General features: G+C 46.0%; 1 long non-coding RNA gene across 1 annotated transcript in view; it reads right to left on the reverse strand.

Annotated features, from left to right (window-relative positions):
* Positions 1-20,495, reverse strand: part of LOC143930471 (uncharacterized) — a 48,798-nt gene extending 28,303 nt beyond the window's left edge. The window contains exon 1 of the long non-coding RNA XR_013262777.1: positions 20,356-20,495. This is a non-coding gene — a long non-coding RNA (uncharacterized LOC143930471). The remainder of the gene's footprint in view (positions 1-20,355) is intronic.
* Positions 20,496-23,129: the final 2,634 nt, after the last annotated feature.

Here is a 23,129-nt window from a genome sequence, read left to right on the forward strand (position 1 = left end):
CTTGCCCCTAGGTATTCCTGCACCATGTAAATCAGACGCTGGCGATGGGTGCTGGAACCGATCATACCTTGGGGCTGCGGACTAAAAAATTGTCTGAAAGCATCAGACGGCCACCTTCTCCACCGCTCCTTCTGACCAATGCCTCAGCAACACGTTGTCCAGGACCAGGAGTTTGTAACCTCCCAGTCTCTGGGAACGCGTTGCACAGACCTTTCTGCAAGGCCTCCCGGAGATGTCTCATCCTCTGCTCCCTCTGCGATGGCAAGATAAGGTCGGCAACCTTACCCTTGTACCGTGGATCAAGGAGAGTGGCCAGCCAGTAATGGTCCCTCTCCTTGATCCGAAGAATACGAGGATCCTTCCGCAGGCTTTGCAGGATCAGGGAGGCCATACAGAGTAGGTTAGCTGAGGAATTCGGCCTGGAGTCCTCTGGGTCACTAAGGGCAACATGATCCACAGCTACCTCCTCCCAGCCACGTACAAGTCCACGTGTTTATTGGGACTGTAAATCATCCCTACAAGACTGCTGCTGCTGAGTGCCAGCCTCCACCTCCATGCTGACACAATCATCCTCCTCCTCTTCCTCCTCCTCTTCCTGTGTGATGGGTGGCACAGCAGGAACACTGTCTGGATAAAGGGGGCCTTGAGAGGCAAGGAAGTCCTCCTCTTCCTGCCTCTGTTCTGCCTCAAGTGCCCTGTCCATTATTCCACGCAGCGTAAGCTCCAAGAGGTGGACAAGAGGTACAGTGTCACTGATGCATGCACTGTCACTGCTCACCATCCTTGTGGCCTCCTCAAACGGTGACAGGACAGTGCATGCATCCCTGATCATGCCCCACTGGCGTGGTGAGAAAAAAACCGAGCTCCCCTGACCCTGTCCTGGTGCCGTAGTCGCACAGGTACTCATTGATGGCCCTCTGCTCAGTGTGCAGCCGCTGCAGCATGGCCAATGTTGAGTTCCATCTGGTGGGCATGTCACATATAAGGCGGTTCTTGGGCAGGTTCAACTCCTTTTGGAGCTCAGCCAGCCAAGCACAGGCATTAAATGATCGGCGGAAATGCACACAGACTTTCCTGGCCTGCTTCAGGACATCCTGTAAACTGGGGTACCTGCTCAAGAACCGCTGCACCACCAGGTTAAGGACGTGAGCTACACAGGGCACATGGGTCAGTTGTCCCTGTCGGAGGGCGGAGAGGAGGTTGGTGCCATTGTCGCAAACCACCATTCCTGGCTTAAGCTGGCGTGGCGTCAACCACCTCTCGGCCTGCCCCTGCAGAGCTGACCAAACATCCGCCCCAGTGTGGCTCCTGTCCCCCAAACAAACCAGCACAAGCACGGCATGGCATAGTTTTGCCTGCGTACTTGCGTAGCCCCTGGAACGCCTACGGAGCACCGCTGGTTCTGAGGACAGAGCACTGGAAGAGGCCATGGAGGAAGAAGAAGAGGAGGGGGTGGAGGAGAGATGTGTGTCACATCCAATAGTAGCATTTTGGAGGCGTGGTAGCGGAACAACCTCCAACACTACTGCACCTTGTCCTGCATCCTTCCCAGCAGCCAGAAGAGTGACCCAATGGGCCGTGAAAGACAGGTAACGTCCCTGTCCATGCCTGCTGGACCATGAGTCAGCGGTAATATGCACCTTACCGCTTACCGCCCTGTCCAGCGAGGCAAGGACATTGCCTTCCACATGCCGGTAGAGAGCCGGAATCGCCTTCCGTGAGAAAAAGTGGCGTTTGGGGACCTGCCACTGAGGAACCGCACATTGTACAAACTCACGGAAGGGGGCCGAGTCTACCAACTGAAAAGGCAGCAGTTGAAGTGCTAGCAATTTAGCCAAGCTAGCATTCAACCGCTGGGCATGTGGATGGCTGGCCCAGCTGCTGGCCGGTCCAGCAGCTGGGGCAGGGACATTTGCCTGCTATAATCGGACATGGGTGTACCGCTAGCAGAGTTCCCGGAAGCACTTGGCTGTGACACACCTAATTCTACACCTTCATTCCTCTCAGAGCAGGTTTCAGAGAGGACTGAAGGTCTAGTGGGGTTGGAGATGCCAGCTGATGAGGAGCAAGGAGAGGTCCGCTTTGTTCTTTGGTGTGGGTCTTTGAGGTACGCTTGCCAACGAGCTGCATGGCAGGTCAACATATGTCTGGTCAAGCATGTGGTGCCCAAGCGACTGATGTTTTGGCCACGTGAGATACGCTTGAGACATATGTTGCAAATAGCAGCGGTACGATCTGATGCACTCGTCTCAAAAAAGGCCCACACCAAAGAACTTTTAGAATAACGCGCAGAGGCAGCGCTCTGCACAGGCGGAGCTCTGCGGTGTGATTCAGTCGGTGTGCTGCCCCTAAGCTGGCACCCAGAGGGCATCCTGCCTCGTTGGATATGCCTCCTCCTCCTCCCTCCTTCCAGGCACCCACGTGGAGTCAGTGCCCTCATCATCCCCTCCCTCTTCATCGCTGTAGCAAACCTGGCAGTATGCTGCAGCTTGTGGAACATGACTGCCAGATTGCTGTCCTTCTTGAGCATCCCCTCTGTCTGCGCTCACGCTACTGCCTTCCTCTAGCTGAGTGTCATCATCAGAGCCCACAAAACACTGGGCATCCTCCTGGAGCATGTACCCAACACTGTGCTCAAAGAGTTCAGGAGACTCCTCAGGAGGATGTGGTGGGTCTAGGGAAGGAGTCACTGATGATGACATTGAGAGGAGGGAAGACGATGCGTTGGCAGCTGCTTTGCTACTACCCTGAGACTGGGTGAGAGAGGATGAGGAGGATGAAGAGGGCTTGGTCATCCACTCTACCAAGTCGTTGGCAGGTTGCGGTTCAACATGTCCAGCTGCCGAAAAGAAGGACAAGCATGTCCCATGGCCACGTGCTGATGACAATGCACCGCGTCCACGACCAGCACTGTTGTCTCTAGACACAGAGCCTGCTTGCCCTCTTTTATCGGCTCGCGCCTGTCTGCCTCTCCTTGCTGGCCTTCCAGACATGGTAATGGCCTGAAGGGAGTTGGGTAAAACAGCAGTTGGGTAGTTTATATTGTGCTGGAGGCACACAACACCCACTAACTCCTGCAGATGCCTTTTTTATAGAACACCAGAGATAAAGGGGTATATACAGATGTATACTGTGCTGTGCTGGAGGCACACACAACTTCCAATAACTCCTGCAGATGGCAAGTGGGCTCAAATAGAGAAGAGCTATGTAGGTGGATATAGCGGTATGTACTGGGTACAGAGCACGCAGACAGCACGCACTGTCTCCTAACACTACTGACTGCAAGCTCTATTATTAAAGATAGATCACTAGCTATATAGGTGAGGTGAATATAGCGGTGTATACTGCGGTCAGGGCACGCAGACAATAACCACTACACAACAGCAAGATAGAAAATCGGCCGAAAACAAATCGGTGTGTACTGTGTTGAAGGTACACAGAACACCCACTGCTTCAGACGCCAACACACTACACGAGGCCACCGCAATGGCGGCCTTATATAGTGTGGGGCATGCACTACACAGCCTGAGCTATGATTGGCCACAGGCATCCTGCCTGTGGCCAATCATGGCTCTCCTCGCTGCTGGCGCTGCGATTGGCCAAGCATGCGGGGTCACAGTGCATGCTTGGCCAATCATGAGCCAGCAATGCACTGCGCCATCGCAGTGCATTGTGGGCCGTGAGCGCCACGCGAATTTGACACGAACGGACCAAAGTGTTCGGATTTCGCCGAACGGACGAACAGCCAATGTTCGAGTCGAACGTACGTTCGACTCGAACACGAAGCTCATCCCTACTGGCAATATGTTATTACATTACTCAAGCTCACATCCTCGCTCCCTGGTGCACTACCATACAGCCAATATCTGAGGTTGCATCGCAACTGTGCCAGAGAGGGGGATTTTGAGCTTGAGGCTAAGGCTTTATATTTGAGACTGCAAATCAGAGGATACAGCAAGAAAGTTCTTAAGAAAGCCTATAAAAGGGCCAAACTAAATACATGGGAATCACTCATATTTAAGTCCAGATCCCATAAAACTCATCCTTCAACCAAATTTATCGCTACCTTTACAAATCATCAGGATGTATTTCGTAGATTGATTAGCAGTAACTGGCATTTTTTATCTGATGACCCTATTATTTCAAAATATGTGGCGGGTACCCCGCAAATTGTATATAGGAGATCCCGATCCATTAGGGACAGCCTGGTCCACAGTCACCTTTCCCCGGCTGCTACCACCTTTCCCCGGCCGCTCCCAGACAGGGGGAAGGAGGACGTTTAAATGTGGCCAATGTGATCAATGTCCCTGGATCAGGGAAGGTGTGGGATGTCAACTTCCAAGAGGAGGTTTTCATAAGTTAGAGGGGTTGTAAACCCTCCCCCACAACTTTGTCCCATGTAAATCAGCATAAAAAACCCAAATGAACACTGCTTGTAGATATCTCCTTACTTGCTTAGTATTGTTGTAATCCTTGTTGTTCTGTAGAATTAAGTCACTGAGCATGCCCAGATCTCCCCTGATTTAAGGCACACTCTCTATGTGCTTATCTATCTGTTATCAGGACTTCCTATGGCACAGCTCTGAACTCTGCTAATCACTCAGAGCTTCCTCCTACACACCATGTGACCATGTGACATGACATACAGTCTAAACTGCAGCCATTACTGCAGTCTTATCAGCTGAAGCTGATAAGTCTGACAAAGGGAAACAGACATTGGCACAAGTAAATACTATGAAATAAACAAGTATGCCATGAACAGGGAAGCAGGGTTGCCATAGAAACATTGGATTGAGAAGGAGGCTTGTTTAACAGTACATGGAGTGCTCAATGTAAAGGGCGGAAATACACTCCACTGTGGACTCAGAAAACAATACTTAAGATGGCGCTGCCTAACCCCTGGAAACAAGTTTTTTAAATTTTCTTTTAACAGTAAGTAATATGCAATTTGGGCTGGATTACAGTGGCTATAGTCTGATAATGACTTATTATAATGGACTAAATGAAAAGAAGCATCAGAGTGGGAGAGTTTACTTCCTCTTTAAAGGGCTATGCTGACTGTCGTACTTTTGGCATAGTGTCAGGGCTGGCTTAGCCCTTCCTTCTCTGGGCTGGCTGCTCAGCTGTTGGCTAATTGCCAGCTCTCATCTGTCTCCACAGTTACCCAGCTGTTCCTGATCCTGCTCGTCTGACCTGCCTACTTAACCACTTGCCGACCGCCTCACGCCGATGTACGTCATCAGAATGGCACGGGCAGGCATAAGCACATATATGTACGTCCTTTGCCTCCCGCGGGTCGGGGGCCCGATCGGGCCCCCGCCCGGTGCCTGCGGCGGTCGGTTTTCGTTCGGGAGCGATCCCGGACGAGGGGACGGCCATTCATTCATGGCCACCCCCTCGCGATCGCTCCCGACGAATGGAAATCCCCGGTGACATCACTTCCTCTCCTGTAATGTAAACACAGGAGAGGAAGTGATGTATTCTCTCCTCCGTGTCGGTATTTTTCGTTCCGACACGGAGGAGAGCGGATCAGTGAGTTGCACCAACACATCCCACACACAGTAGAACATGCCAGGCACACTCACACCCCCCCTTTACCCCCCCAATTACCCCTGCCCCCCAGTCACAGTGACACCAATGTCATTTTTTTTTTTTTTTTTTTTTTTTTTTTTTGCATTGGTGTCATTTGTGACTGTAATAACTGTTAGGGCAGTTAGGGTTAGCCCCCTTTAGTTCTAATGTACCCCCCTAACCCCCCCAATAAAGGTTTAACCCCGTGATCACCCCCCGTCGCCAGTGTCACTAAGGCTGGGTTCACATTGCAGCGGTTTATGAGAACGAATGTGATTCGCACCGCACTGCAGTGCAAATCACATCCGATCTCTGTGCGATTCGAGTTCAGCCATTCGCCGCACCCGCCGCACCCGCCACACCCGCCGCAAATTCGCACGGGACCCTTTTTTTGGCCCGCAGCAGAATCGGATCGCATGGGTGTTCACACCATGCGATCCGAGTTTGCAGATCGCACTGCGATATGCGAACTGATCTGGGGGTGTCAGTAACATTTCACTGACACTCCCAGCAGTTCGCATAGGGCAGTGTGAACTGCCGCCGGGAGGCATGCGATGCGGGAACCCGCCGCGGATTCGCGGCGTTTCCGCATCGCTCCAGTGTGAACCCAGCCTAATAAGCGATCATTTTTCTGATCGCCGTATTAGTGTCACAGGTGACGCTAGTTAGGCAGGTAGGTATTTAGGTTCGCCGCAGCTTTTTATAGCGCTAGGGACCCCCATATACTACCGCATAAAGCCCCCTGATTGCCCCCTAGTTAACCCTTTCACCAGTGATCACCATATAACTGTTACAGGTGACGCTGGTTGGTTAGTTATTTTTTTATAGTTTCAGGGCACCCGCCATTTATTACCTAATAAAGGTTTAACCCCCTGATCACCCGGCAGGTGTCATTTGTGACTAATAACTGTTAGGGCAGTTAGGGTTAGCCCCCTTTAGTTCTAAGGTACCCCCCTAACCCCCCCAATAAAGGTTTAACCCCGTGATCACCCCCCGTCGCCAGTGTCACTAAGGCTGGGTTCACATTGCAGCGGTTTATGAGAACGGATGTGATTCGCACCGCACTGCAGTGCAAATCACATCCGATCTCTGTGCGATTCGAGTTCAGCTATACAGATAGTATGGCTGAATTCGTGTCGCACCCGCCGCAAACTCGCACGGGACCCTTTTTTTGGTCCGCAGCAGAATCGGATCGCATGGGTGTTCACACCATGCGATCCAAGTTTGCAGATCGCACTGCGATATGCGAACTGATCTGGGGGTGTCATTAACATTTCACTGACACTCCCAGCAGTTCGCATAGGGCAGTGTGAACTGCCGCCGGGAGGCATGCGATGCGGGAACCCGCCGCGCATTCGTGGCGTTCCCGCATCGCTCCAGTGTGAACCCAGCCTAATAAGCGATCGTTTTTCTGATCGCTGTATTAGTGTCACAGGTGACGCTAGTTAGGCAGGTAGGTATTTAGGTTCGCCGCAGCTTTTTATAGCGCCAGGGACCCCCATATACTACCGCATAAAGCCCCCTGATTGCCCCCTAGTTAACCCTTTCACCAGTGATCACCATATAACTGTTACAGGTGACGCTGGTTGGTTAGTTATTTTTTTATAGTTTCAGGGCACCCGCCATTTATTACCTAGTCTCACTAGTGTACCCCTAAATTTAGGGGTGTCTACTTTCTAAAATGGGGTCATTTGGGGGGGGGGGGGTTTGTGCCATCTTGGCATTTTATGGCCTTCAAAACTGTAACGCCCTTAGAAAGCCTGAAGGCGGTGCTTGGTTTTTGGGGCCCCGTACGCGGCTAGGCTCCCAAAAAGTCCCACATATGTGGTATCCCCGTACTCAGGAGAAGCAGCAGAATTTATTTTGGGGTGTCATTTCACATATGCCCATGGCATGCGTGAGCAATATATCATTTAGTGACAACTTTGTGAAAAAAAAAAAAGTTTGTAATTTTCCCGCAACTTGTGGCAAAATATAAAATATTCCATGGACTCAACATGCCTCTCAGCAAATAGCTTGGGGTGTCTACTTTCTAAAATGGGGTCATTTGTGGGGGTTTTGTGCCATCTTGGCATTTTATGGCCTTCAAAACTGTAATAGGTAGTGAGAAGTGAACTCAAAAAATTACGCCCTTAGAAAGCCTGAAGGCGGTGCTTGGTTTTCGGGGCCCCGTACGCGGCTAGGCTCCCAAAAAGTCCCACATATGTGGTATCCCCGTACTCAGGAGAAGCAGCAGAATTTATTTTGGGGTGTCATTTCACATATGCCCATAGCATGTGTGAGCAATATATCATTTAGTGACAACTTTGTGAAAAAAAAAAAAAAAAAAATTTTTTTTTTGTCATTATTCAATCGCTTGAGGCAAAAAAATAAAATATTCAATGGGCTCAACATGCCTCTTATCAATTTCCTTAGGGGGTCTACTTTCCAAAATGGGGTCATTTGGGGGGGTTTTGTACTGCCCTGTCATTTTAGCACCTCAAGAAATGAGATAGGCAGTCGTAAACTAAAAGCTGCGTAAATTCCAGAAAACGTACCTTAGTTTGTAGATGTGACAACTTTTGCGCAAACCAATAAATATACAATTATTGACTTTTTTTTTAACCAAAGACATGTGGCTGAATACATTTTGTCCTAAATGTATGACTAAAATTGAGTTTATTGGATTTTTCTAATAACAAAAAGTAGAAAATATCATTTTTTTTCAAAATTTGCGGTCTTTTTACGTTTATATCGCAAAAAATAAAAATCGCAGAGGCAATCAAATACCATCAAAAGAAAGCTCTATTTGTGGGAAGAAAAGGACGCAAATTTTGTTTGGGTACAACATTGCATGACCGCGCAATTACCAGTTAAAGCAGCGCAGTGCCAAAGTGTAAAAAGACCTCTGGTCATTTACCAGCAAAATGGTCCGGTCTGAAAGTGGTTAAAGCTGTCCAGCTCACTTCATCTCTGCCTTCGCCTTGGTTACATCACAAGAAACCATCTCCTGTATTTCTATTTAAAGACTGGCTTGCTGACATTCTGGCTCCTTATCCTGCTTGCTGTTCCTCTACTTGGATCCCTGACTTCTGGCCTGGCTGACTACTCGATTTGGTTACTGAACTCTGGCCTGGCTGACTACTCGATCCGGTTACTGGACTCTGGATATACTTTGGCTACGCTTACTCTATTTAAATTTTTATTTTTTATTAATAAACAAGTGTGATTTAATTGTACTTCTGTCCTGGTCTGGTTCATGGTTTCTGATAGTAGGCGAAGGCCATGAATTCAGGAGATACAATCCACTTGTCGGTAATATTTTTTCCAGATTGGGTGAGCAAGATCATCACATAGATCAGTTTGCAATAGCATTACAAACGCTCCTGATTTGCACGGTTCACCTGGAGCCATTTGCGAATGTGGCTGCTCTGGTACAACCCGAGTTGCAGGCCATCCCTGCTGCTGCACCAATCTCTGTGCAGGCACCCGCCTTGAGTACCTCTATAAGAGGTATGTCTGGTTCCGCTCCGCTTCCCCAGCGATTTGGGGGCAATCCAGTTCAATGCAGAGGGTTTCTAGAGATTTACTTTGAGATGCTGCCCCAGGCATTTCCCATGGACAGAAGCAAAGTAGGTTTCATGATATCTTTACTTTCTGAGAGAGCCTTGGCCTGGGCAAACCCTCTATGGGAGACGCAAAAACCTGTTTTCTTGAGTTACCCTCACTTTGTATCCTCTTTTAAAAGGGTATTTGACGTTCTCCCATGCTCCGCTTCTGCTGCCAAGTGCCTCATTTCCATCAGAGTACGAGAACTGTTGCCAACTACGCCATTGAATTCCGTACTCTGGCAGCAGAGGTTGCTTGGAACAATGAGGTCCTCGTGACTGCTTTATCTCAAGGTCTCTTGGATTCCATCAAGGATGAGATAGCAGCCCGAGATATACCCACTAAGCTGGAGAGCTTGATCTCATTTGCTATCCTCATTGACCCCAGACTCAGAGAAAGACTTTCTTTGAAAGAGCGCTTGCGGATGCCTCCTGTACGTTTGCCTCCTAGCTTTGCAGTCCCACCCATGCCTCGTGGTACTGAGTCACAGTGAAGATGAACCAACGCACTTGGGCTTCACGCGTCTCTCTGCGGATGAGAGAGTCTTTAGGACAAGGGAGAGTTTGTGCCTTTATTGTGACTAGGCAGGACACTTTTTGAAGTCTTATTTTACCCATCCAGGGAACGCCCGAGCCCGAGCCTTGAGGCCCTGTCATAGACAGACCTTAGGTGGCGTTGTTTCATCCCCAGTTATCCAGAAGGATAAGCACCTGGCTTCGGTCACCCTTTCTTGGGCTGAGTCGTCCATCGAGATACAGGCTCTAATCCACTCTGGGGCTGCAGGCCTGTTCATTGATACTGCCTTTGTATCACAGCATTCGATTCCGCTGCAGCTGCGTGAAACTCCACTTGCCATTGAGGCTCTTGATGGGAGACCTCTTCAGTAGTGATGGATGAACTTCCGATGGGACGTTTCACAAACACGAACTGCAAATGCGGCCAAAAGTTTGCAAACCGCAAAGTTTGCGGTGGACCCCATTGACTTTAATGGCAGGCGAACCTTAAAAAACCTACAGGTCATATTTTCATCCACAAAATACTTACTAGCTGTGCACACATAGTCCCACAGCATGGACACTGACATAACAAAAAGTATTAAGTGAATCTGGGATCGACAACGACAAGCATTCTTTTTTTATCTGTGAAATTTAGACAATTCAGGAGCACATGAAGGCCACTGAGGAGAGGCAAGGTCAGGGCAGGCTATGAAGGGGGTGCAGGAGATGATCAGTGCCACAGTCAGGGCAGCGCAGTCCTGTGCCAGTGTCCCAGTGTGCCAAGCTATGCTTGAGCCCCTCCCTCTGCCCGGCCCATACCCCCACCTATGCAGGGCTCCACTGCGGTGGTCCGGAGGTGCCAGTCCAGTGCTGATCATCAGCCATGGTGCTGGCACTGCCTGCTGATTGGCTTCTCCGCTGCCATCTCCCTCACTGTCTGAAACCAGCACCACGATAGAGACTGAGCACTGACACCAGCACTGAGATAGAGAGCACTGACACCAGCACTGATACCAGCAACTTGTGGACCTAGTAGCTAGTGATTTGCAGACTGTCCCTCTGCAAAATCGGTCAGCACTCAGCTCAGCAGTCAAGTATAATAGGCTTTCTATATTTGAAAGAAAGTATATTATACGTGTACAGCCCTATATACTGTACACCTATACCAGCCCTAAAAGGACCTTTGTAGACCTAATAGCAATAGCTAGTGATTAAACTGACTGTCCCTGCTTCACACAGCGTCCAGTCCCTACACTGACAAAAGACAGCTGCAGAATCGGTCAGCAGTGCACTTAGCAATCAGCAGCACAGCAGTCAGCAGCAGTGCACCAGAACCCTATATACTGTACACCTATAACCAGTCCTTAAAAGGACTTTTGTGGACCTAATAGCTAGTTATTTGTGTCACTACAGTCTGTCCCTGCTCCACACAGCAACCTCTCCCTACACTGACAAAAGACAGAATGTAAAATGGCCGCCAGATCAGGTCTATTTATAAGGTAGGGGGAATGTCCAATTGTCCATGTGCTGAAATGTCTTAATTGGCTGTCCTGTACCCCATGATGGATGTGTTATCATGGGTCAAAGTTCATTCATGATGTAAATACATATGTCCGCCGCACAAACAGCGCCAGAAGTCCGCCAGTTTGGCGAATGGCGAACGTGCAAAATTCGCTGCGAAACGACCACCGGGGAAAACCGCAAGGCCATCCCTACTCTTCAGCCTGCCCATGTGACGGTTCCGTTGTCCATGGCCGTAGGGGCTCTTCACCATGAGATAATCCAATTCCAAGTTATTTCCTCACCCAGGTTTCCGCTGGTTATTGGTTATCCTTGATTACAGAGGCACAACCCCTCTTTTGATTGGCTCTGTGCTGAGGTACTCTCCTGGTCACCACAATGCAGTGAGACATGCGTCCTGAAGGTGTCCAAGGTTCTGTGCACCTCTTCACTCTCCTCCCTGCCGGAGGAATACCACGATTTTAGCGATGTTTTTGACAAAGGTCAAGCCGGTAGTTTGACTCCACACCGGTCTTATGATTGCGTAATTGACCTTCAACCTGGTTCCATACCGCCTCATGGTCGGGTTTACCCTTTGTCAGTCTTGGAAGATAAGGTCATGGAGGAATGTGGTAGATACACTTTGAGATTTCATCCGCAAATCCTCGTCTCCTGCTGGTGCTGGTTTCTTCTTTGTGAAGGAGAAGAGCGGTGAACTGAGACCTTGTATTGATTATAGGGGTCTCAACCGTGTCACGATTAAGAATGCCTACCCGATTCTGTTGATTACAGAGTTATTTGACCGCCTCAAGGGAGCAACGGTTTTCACAAAGCTTGATTTGAGAGGGGCATACAATCTGGTGTGGATTAAGAAGGGTGACTAGTGGACAACTGCGTTTAATGCCAGAACAGACCATTATGAGTACCTGGTAATGCCTTTTGGTCTTTGTAACACCCCAGCAGTTTTCCAGGAATTTATTAACGATGTCCTCCAAGATTTGTTGTAGTTATGTGTAGTGGTTTATCTTGATGATATCCTCATATTTTCCAAGTCCCTGGAGAGCCACCACACTGATGTCTGTCGTGTGCTTCAGAAACTAAGAGAGAACAATCTCTATTGTAAACTGGAGAAGTGGGAGTTCCATCGTGAACAGGTTATATTCCTGGGCTATGTAATTTCCACTGCTGGTTTTTTCGATGGACCCAGAGAAACTTTCGGCAGTCCTACAGTGGCCTCGACACGTGGGTTTACGTCCTCTGCAGCGTTTCCTGGCTTTGCCAACTATTATCAGAAGTTTATTCGTAACTTCTCGTCTCTGGTCAAGCCTCTGACTGATATGACCAGAAAGGACGGTAACCCACAGAGTTGGTCTCCGGAGTCCATTAAGGCCTTTGAGACTCTCAAGGCTGCCTTTGTTTCTGCTCGTGTGTTGGCACATCCTGATCCTATGTTGCCTTTTATCCTACAAGTTGATGCTTCTGAGACTGGAGTTGGCGCTCTTCTGTCTCAACGTTCTAACTCTGAGAGCACTATGAATCCATGTGGCTACTTTTCCAAGAAATTATCACCTGCTGAGTGCAATTATGAGATTGGTGACAGAGAGCCGTTAGCGATCATTTTAGCCCTGAAAGAATGGAAACATCTCCTTGAAGGTACCACTGTGCCGATTCTCAATATAACTGACCATAAGAATCTCACATTCTTGTCTGAGGCTAAGTGCCTCTCTCCTAGAAGGGTGTGATAGGCTCTTTTCTTGTCAAGTTTTAATTACATTGTCTCATTCTTACCCGGTACTAAGAATGTAAGGGCTGATGCCTTTTCACAACAATTTTCCTCCACTTCCAAGTTGGAGTCCGTTCCGGTTCCTGTGATTCCTCCTGATCTAATCCTTGTTACGGTTTGCACCAGTCTTACTTCTCCTTTGGGTGACAAAATTCTTGCTGCTCAGATCCATGCTCCTGAGAAACCTTGTGACCGCTGCTTTGTCCCAGAGAGTCTCCGTACTGCCCTGCTCCAGACTTACCATTCTCCCAAGGCAGCTGGCCATCCTGGGAGGAATTAACTCATTTGAGCCATTTCCCAACAATTCTGGTGGCTTAGTCTACGAGTTGATGTAACTGCCTTCGTAGCAGCCTGTTCCGTGTGTGCTCAGAGTAAGACTCCACGACACCTTCCAGTGGGCCTCCTACAATCCATACCCAATGGAGAGAGGTCCTGGACTCACCTGTCTATGGATTTCATTGTTGAGTTGCCCAACTCCCAAGGCAACAATCCTTATGTGGTTGACCGGTTCTCAAATGTGTCATTGTATGACATTTAAAAAGTTGCCTACTTCTATGGCTTCCATTTTTGCTTGGGAGATCTTTCGCTTACATGGGCTACCCAACGTGATTGTCTCGGACAGGGGCAGTCAGTTTGTCTCCCAGTTCTGGCGAGCCTTTTGTGCACAGTTGGGAATTCAGCTTGCTTTCTCTTCTGTGTATCACCCACAGTCTAATGGGGCCGCAGAGCGAGCCAATCAGTCCTTGGAGCAATTCCTACATTGCTATATTTCTGACCACCATAACAACTGGTCAGACCTATTTATGGCGAATTATGGTTTCCAACCTTCCATGTTGCCTGACTCGTTTGTTCTGCAGAGTATTCCTGCATTAGAGGAGCATCTCTGTGGTCTTCGTTCAACTTGGGTACAAGTCCAGGAGGCTTTGTGTCATTCTAATGATAGGTACAGACTCCATGCTGACCACAGACGCCTGCCTGCAGCTTCCTACCAGGTTGGGGACAGGGTCTGGCTGTCATCTCGCAACCTCCAACTTTGTGTTCCCCCACTGAAGTTTGCACCTCGGTTTATTGGGCCTTTCCGTATCCTTCTCAGGATTAACCCAGTGGCTAACATGTTGGACCTTCCTCCTAGTATGTGCATCTCAAATGGGTTTCATGTCTCCTTATTGAACCTGTTGGTCTGCAACCGATTTACCACCTCAGTGCCATGTCCTCACCCTATACAAGTTGAGAACCACGAGGAGTATGAGGTACAATCCATTGTTGACCGCCGTAGGTTCCGTGGGCACATACAGTACCTGGTGCATTGGAAGGGGTATGGTCCGGAGGAACGCTCCTGGGTTTCATCCTCGGACGTACATGCCTCTGCCCTCCTCCACGATTTCCATAGACATTTTCCCCTCAAGCCTGGTGCTCCTCCGAGGGAGAGGGGTCATTGGGGAGGGGGTACTGTCTGGGCTTGCTTAGCCCTTCCTTCTCTGGGCTGGCTGCTCAGCTGTCGGCTAATTGTCAGCTCTCATCTATCTCCACAGTTACCCAGCTGTTCCTGATCTTGCTCGTCTGACCTGTCCAGCTCACTTCATCTCTGCCTTCACCTTGGTCACATCACATCATTCCTGTTTAAAGACTGGCTTACTGACATCCCTTCTGGCTCCTTATCCTGCTTCCTTTTCCTCTACTTGGATCCCTGACTTCTGGCCTGGTTGATTACCCGATTTGGTTATTGAACTCTGGCCTGGCTGACTACTCGATCTAAACTCTATTTACCTTTTTTATTTTTTATTAATAAACCAGTGTGTTTTAACTGTACTTCTGCCATCGGTCTGATTCATGGTTTCTGACACATAGTCTATTTGGTGATGTGCAGGTGGGGTGCATTTTATTTTGGGAAAACCAAGCGGTCCTTTGCTAAACAAATACAGGACCATCTATACTACTATGACAGTGGCTATTAAATACCCCCATATGTAAGCATGTGGGGCTCAACCATAGTTATAATCTCTCATATATCTCTTTCTCAGCATTGGAAGTCATCCCAGAGATGGAAAGGGAAGGGGATTTTGATAAGAAAATCCTCCAGAAAGAGGCAAGATAGATTTTTGAGCAGAGAGCCACTCACCCCATCATTCAAACCCTTTCTCTAAAATATGTTACATTGTGTCTACACCATGGCTGTAATGGTAATAGTTGGTCCTGTAAAGACCTGCTGGCTATGTTCAGTATATCTACATGTCTATCTGTCCTTGGGTATGGTCCTCTATAATGAATTTGTTACTGTTTTCTGTGATAATTGCTATTATCAAGAAAAACTCTTGTTTAATCCCCATTTTTGTTTTTGTTCTTTGTCTTTAACCACTTGACAACTGGGCACTTAAACACCCCTCGTGACCAGACCAATTTTCAGCTTTCGGTGCTCTCACACTTTGAATGACAATTACTCAGTCATGTAACACTGTACCCAAATGAATTTTTTGTCCTTTTTTTTCCTCACAAATAGAGCTTTCTTTTGGTGGTATTTGATCACCTCTGGGTTTTTTATTTTTTGCGCTATAAATGAAAAAAGACCAAAAATTTTGAAAAAAAACAAATTATTTTTTTTTCATGAATTTTGGCCACAATTTATACTGCTACATATCTTTGGTAAAAATAACCCAAATTAGTGGATATTATTTGGTCTTTGTGAAAGATAGAGAGTCTACAAGCTGTGGTCGAATCATACAAAATTTATCACATCTGATATACTGGTGGCCGATCTAATTTCTTGCGACCTGAACAAGCCAGGAAAGTACAAATACCCCCCAAATGACCCCTTTTTGGAAAGTAGACATTCTAAGGCATTTAGTAAGAGGCATGGTCAGGTTTTTGGTGTTTTTTCCACAATTCTTTGCAAAATGAAGATTTTTTTTTTTTTTTTCACAAAATTGTCATTTTAATAGGTTATTTCTCTCACATGGCATGTGTATACCACAAATAATGCCCGAAAATAAATTCTGCTACTCCTCCTGAGTATTACGATACCACATGTGTGGGACTTTTCCACAGCCTGGCCACATAGAGAGGCCAAACATGCAGGGAGCGCCGTTACATGTTCTAGGAGCATAAATTACACATCTAACTTGTTGACTACCTATTACACTTTTGAAGGCCCTGGAGCACCAGGACAGTGACACTGACGTGGCACCTATGACAGATGGCACTGATACGCAGCACTGATGACACGTGGCACTGATGACAGATGGCACTAATACGTGGCATTGAGGACACGTGACACTGATAACAGATGGCACTGCATCGCATAGTAGCCCATTATGTGTCACTTACCTGACACAGGAGCCAGCGAAGTCGCCGCTGTACCCTGTAGTCCGCCGCATCCATCTTGTTGGTGGGGTCTCGCAGCCCCGCTGCTGTCATTTGGCGAAGCCGCGATGACGTCACTCCCACGCATGCACATGGGAGCCGACACGCGCGGCAGCTCCGTCGCTGAGAATGCCACGCGCCGCTGTCTACGGCGCATGCGCCGTAGACAGCGGTGCCCGTTTTCGGGCAAATATCTCCTAAACCATATAGGTTTAGGAGATATTGCTTGGACCTACAGGTAAGCCTTAATCTAGGCTTACCTGTAGATCAAAGTGGTTTGTAAGGGTTTACAACCACTTTAAAGTGGATGTTGTGTGCCTCCAGCACAGTATACACCTGAAGATACCCTTATTGCTGGTGTTGTCTGTTGCATATCTTGAATAATAACCTTTAAAATTAGCACTTTTGATTTTGAACGTTCGAGTCCCATAGACTTTAATAGGGTTCTAAAGTTCGTACGAATTTTCAGTCCGTTGGAAGGTTTGGGTGCGAACCGAACCGGGGGTGTTCGGCTCATCCCTACTGACTATAATGTTTTATATGTCTTTGTGCAAGCTTATTCCCTTCATCTACTGGTCCCTCTCATACTATCTAAATGCATGATCTTCCATATATAGCCTTGCCAAACAAATTCTTATGATTATGTTTTAAATCCTTTTTGCATAGACTTATTTTATAGAGAATTTGTGACAAGCGCTTGGTCGCTTTGACTATCATTTCTAAATTTATCTTATTACTAATATATATATATATATATATATCCATCTTTGTGGACTACAACCCTATTTTATTTCTCTACTATTATCACTATTTCTCTAATTCACTTTTTAGATTACTCTGGTTACACAAAGTGGCAAAAGGCATGATCCAATCTCCCCACTGGCTATCCCATTTGGAGCTGACACCCATCGGGAATTAGCCGCAAATTTGTATTGCAAAATGGGGTACTAATAGGTAGAGGTGTAATGGGGTGTCTGACCTCCTAGAAGACCAGGTGAGCATGAAACCGTTAAAATTAATTAAAAGTGAGGTTGTTAACACTCAATATGTAAAAAATGGTTTATGTATGTTTGATACAATACTAATGACTTATGTCTTATGTAATTAGATGAAATCATTGATATGCTATATGCAATACCCTGACAAAGTATCTTGCGAGACATGTTGGTTCTTCATACATATCTACGCATCTGATATCAATTTTCAAGTATCATCTTATGGTCTATAATCGAAAATTTGTACTATGGCTGTTTTTACCGCTGTTATTATGTTATTCTTATATTTATGTATTTTCTTATTGAATTATTGTCTCTATCAATATCCCATTATACTTGAAAGAGTTTATTTCTTTCCTCTTTCCTTCTTTTTAATACTTAGCAGGGATTGTGAGACAGTGTTTGTTACTGGAAATTGTTCAAATTACCACATTTATATACATACCAATCTTGCTTGATTCCACAATACAACTAATTTATATGCAAGTGTGGGACTTAGATTTAGCTTTTGAGAAAGACCTGGACCACTAGAAAATCCTCCATTCTGCATACAAAGGATTATTGAATGTCTCCTTGGTGGAGGTGAGTGTTAAGGTCCTCACCAGATGGTATATGGTTCCAGCACTTCTTGCGAAGCTATTCTTCACCTCCTCGCCTTTCTGCTTTCGGGGCTGTCACTCTTTTGGCACCATTTTTTATATTTGATGGGTATGCCTCCAGAATCCAGGGTTTCTGGAACAGGATTTTTGTTTTAATACAGAAGGTTACGGAAACGCCTGTTCCACAATTACCCCATATTGCCTGAATGAACAGATTGACAATATATCTTAATCAAAAAAAAAGGTTAATTCATTTTATGTTTCTAGCTGCCAAACTTAACATAGCTCCATCCTAGAAGAACCCCTCAGTTCACATTGTTCACTATGTTCAGGTGCAAGGTTTCCTGGATTATGCTCAATGAGCATCTTGCAAGCCAGCTTAATGATTCCATACTGTGGTTCAGGAAGGTATGGGAACCATGGAATAGCAATGTCAAAATAGAACTTTATGGATTCTTCCTATCCTGCTCAGGACTCCCTCGATCTTGATGCCTTTGCAGGCTCACTCTCTGGGTTTCCTCCTCCCTGTACTGTCTCTCTCTTTTCTTCTCTCTCCCCTTTTAGGACCTACTTTCCTGTTTTCTAGCTAGGTCCTTTTTTCTTTTACTTTATAATTCTTCCATTTTTTGTTTGTTTGATTTTCTAATGGTTGGAGCTAGACCCGGTTTTATTCCGAATATGTGAAACCCAGCCAGCAGGCTCTGATGGGCTTTATGGACACTCAGAAAGTTTTGGTGTATATGTGCTGTTTGGATGGGTATGTGCCCGTTATCTCACCCATTATGGTTTTGCTGATGCTGACACCACTCCATTGCTGTACTTTGGTAGGGGCTCAGCCGTTATGTTTCTGTAGCGCACCAACCCCTTGGGGGCTGCCAAGTTTGTTCATTACCTTTTGTCAAATGGCCCTGCTTTCGATCCCCTATGCCAGTGATGGCAAACCTTGGCACCCCAGATGTTTTGGAACTACATTTCCCATGATGCTCATACATTCTGCAGTGTAGTGGAGCATCATGGGAAATGTAGTTTCAAAACATCAGGAGTGCCAAGGTTCGCCATCACTGCCCTATGCAATATCAGGACACTAAATCAACTCTGGATTTTATAAGACTTTATTCTGGGCATAAATCGGTGGGCTGTTGAATGAGATGCCCCATCTTACCCCAGCTTTGAATCCAAAAAGTGTACTGATTTGTTGCCGTAGCATTTGTTAGTTAAAACCCTTCTAGCGATTCTTTCTTGGTTCCAATTCCTATCTCAGGCTTTAGCACTTCCAATATGGACAGACAAGCATCTGCATAATGCTGTGGATGTTGACTCTGAAATCACAGGCCACACTGCCCATTTCCATGATTTGTGTTATCAAACCTCCCTCAGTCCTGGAAAAGTGCTTGATAATGTGAAACAAAAAGAGAGGGGGGGGGGGGGGGAGTGGGTTGGAGGCTACCAACCCTGGGATTTTTAACGGTATCAGATCAGCAAGATATGCAATCAACTAGTAATTGCTAAAAAAAAAAAAAAAATATTTAACCAACATCCATCAATAGTATACAAAGGCTACATTATACAATCATAAAATCAATAGTGAGGCCAGATCAGGTATAGAACATCTCCAGAATTACCCCACTCTGATACATAAAATCATAGATGCTAAGCTGCGATTATTCAACATGTTTCGCTCATAGCTCGAGCTTCATCAGGAATTGGCGCAGCAGCAGATCATGACTAATAAAGTAAGAAAAACAACATATGTTAAATTCATAAACAGTATATCCAAAATAACAATCTACATTTCAAAAACAAATAAATGTACATGGGGAGAGATTATAGAAATAATATACATAGGTGAGTATTGAGTATATCCAGTCACAGATTCCATATTCCAAAAGGAATTGCTAACAATCAGCATTTCTGAAACAACAACAGAGATTTGTAAATATATCATTTAATTTTCCTTACCAATTGCATCAGAGTCCCACAGGTTTATAGGTATGTTTGCCGTTATTGGTGAAAGAGTAAAAAGTAGAAAAGGAAGGTGCAATCAATGCACCAGCTGGCCAATGAATGCACAGATTGGAAAGTGACACATCAACCAGAACTCTAGTCTGTAGAGAAAAATACTATATTTTGTATACTGAGGCATAATGAATTAATCCTAGTGATGTTTGTAGTGAAGAAAATTTCATGTATATAAAGAAATCTCAACATCATATCACCTGGGTAGTTGAATCAATCTTAGTGCAGACTGGTTTTAAATGGCCAGTATAGAAAAAAGAAAACCAATAATGTTGCCAGATGAGTGACTTAGGTAAAGGCTGTAATAAACAGATAGGGTAAACTCTGTTAGCTGAGAAAAGTGAGCTCAATCTATTGAGTTAAATGAATACAGCGGGGGAAAGAAGGTAGTGAGAAATCCATCTTAAGTAGTCAAAGACAGACACAGTATATAAGTAGAGCATGCATACCTGTCGTCATGTGTGCAGAGACACCGGTTACAGGAGAGCCTGTGCAGCAGTTCAGCCTCCGTCAATTGCCAACAGGCAACTGACTGGAGGGTGAGATTATAAATTCTCTCCAGCCCGGCGGCGTCTGACATCACCGCCGGGCTGTGGGCGGATTCAGAAAGGGAAGTATCTCACTTATTGTCAAATCAAGCATCATGGATGTAGTGCGCATGCGCGGACGACACTAGTCACGTCAGCGGCCGCGCCGCGGCCATCTTTGATTTTGTCAATGCCCATACTGTCAGTAATATGCAAAGGAAATGCCTAGAGACCAATTCACAAAGTGTCACATGACAGCAAACGGCGTCAACAACATCAGCAGGACATCCTCTTTAGATCAAACATGGATGTAAACATAGGGATAATTAGAAATGAAACGAAAACAACGTTAGGGCACATAGACTATAGTTTGGTATAAGGGTAATGATTGGAATGTAAATAGGGTAAAATGAATGGTCCAAGGCGTCGACAACACCAACGGGATCCCATCCATGAACTAAATTCAATTAAGTCCCTGGAGGGATGGTAAAAAGAAATATTGCATGGTATGGGGATATTTGTTGGAATAAGTGTTGTGCAAACAAAAGTGAGCTTGTATTCCGAATGAAAAGGGGACACACTGGTTGTGTACCTGATTGATTAGCAGGGAAGACTAGTGATGTCACCCGGGCGCCCATACAGATCAGTTAATTAATCAATTCATGCAAAAAAGGCCAAACATAAGTAGAATGATAAGACATGTACGAAATATATATCAAATGTTACCGATCGGGGAGACTCTGGCACTTATGACGAGGAAAGAAAAAAAAAAGAAAAAAAGGGAACAAACACATAACCAGATTATTTAATTACACAAATTTAGAGAAATGGCTTAATACTGAACGCCTCATTCAGGCCCGGCAATTCAGTTGCATTGAGGTCAAAAATCCAGCGAGCCTCTCGCTGTAGTAAGATTTGATTAAAGTCACCCCCTCTGTCCCCTGGGGCTATATGTTCCAATGCAAAAAAGTGCATCAAGCTGTCATCAAAGTTGTGGAAAAGTCCGAAGTGACGACTAATAGGGGTTTCCATCTTCTTGGACCGGACCAGGGACCCTGATGCGGTGAGAAAATGGGCGTTTGGTTTTCCCCACATAGAAGGCGTCACACTGACAGATCATAATGTAGACAATTCCTACCGATTGGCAGTTTACCGAGAATTTGGGTTTATAGACGCGCTTGTTCGGTAGTAAAACTGAGTTAGAAGAAAGAATATGTCTGCAAAAATTGCACTTATGACATGATCTTGATCCTCTCTGTTGTTTGATAGTTAACTGGGTTTGAGAGGTGTAATGGCTTCTGACTAAGGTGTCCTTAAGAGAACGTGATCTTCTGAAGGGGATCTCAGGGTATTCTTTAATATGTTTAGATACTTTTGGATCTCCTCTGAGGAGGTACCGGTATCCACTTAAAATGTTACGTACTTGAGAGTACTGACCACAAAAGCGTGTGATTAACCTTATGCCCTCATTGGTCTTAGGGGGTCTCTGACTGTGTATCAGGGTAGATCTATTCTGTTTCTTCGCCCTTAGGTAGGATTTTTTTAAACATTTATTGCTATAACCATGGTACCGCAAGCGTGTTTGTAGTTTTTTAGCCTCAAGCTCAAAATCCATATTGTTGCTGCAATTTCTCCTAAGGCGGAGATATTGCCCATAGGGAATGCTAGCAATTAAGAGTGGAGGGTGCAAGCTAGAGGCATGCAATACCGTGTGAGCAGCTAAAGGTTTTCTAAATAAGGTGGTTCCAATTTCCCCATCAGGGTTAACAGAAATTTGGATATCAAGAAAGGTCAAAGAAGTTCGACTGTTTTCCATGATGAATTTCAAATTAAATGTGTTAACATCCAATATATCAAAAATATAATTTATATACCTCTTCCACACCGGGATGAGGTCAAAAAATTAAGACAAATCATCATGATGAAAAATGTGATGCTCCCATCCCCCCAGGTAAAGTTTGGCATATGAGGGGGCACATTTGGTCCCCATAGCCACGCCCAGAATTAATTCATTCATTAATTCTGCCTACCATCGGGGACTAATCAATAAACAAACTTGGCAGTATCTCAATGTTTAAAATCCCAAAACTCCCACCCTTTATGCGCTGCTAAAAATCCACAAACATGCGTTTGATCCCCCCGGCCGCCCAATAGTATCTGGCAAAGGTTGCCTCACTGAACAGGCAAGTGCCCTGGTGGATGATTTCCTTCGCCCTCATGTTGAGGGCCTTACCTCTTACCTACAAGACACTAGAGACCTCTTGCGTGCGCTTCATGGAACTTGCATTCCTGAAAATGCCTGGCTTGTTACCCTCGATGTGGAAGCCCTCTACAACTCCATACGCCATAATTTCGGTGTTCGAGTTGTGGAGGGCTTCCTTCCGAGGCAGATGAAGCTCAAGTTGGTTATAATCAATTCATTTTACAATTACTTCCTTTCATTCTGACTAACAACATCTTTATGTTTGGGCGCTCCCATTTCCTCTGGCTATGGGGACCAAATGTGCCCCCTCATATGCCAACCTTTACCTGGGGGGATGGGAGCGTCACATTTTTCATCATGATGATTTGTCTTAATTTTTTGACCTCATCCCGGTGTGGAAGAGGTATATCGATTATATTTTTTTCATTTGGACTGGGACTGAGGAGAAACTGCATGCCTTCATTGATATATTAAGTGTTAACACATTTAATTT

This window comes from Lithobates pipiens, unplaced genomic scaffold (assembly GCF_037356315.1).
Source record: "Lithobates pipiens isolate NorthernLeopardFrog02 unplaced genomic scaffold, aLitPip1_a1.2 Scaffold_25, whole genome shotgun sequence".
In the NCBI taxonomy this organism is placed as follows: Eukaryota; Metazoa; Chordata; class Amphibia; order Anura; family Ranidae; genus Lithobates; species Lithobates pipiens.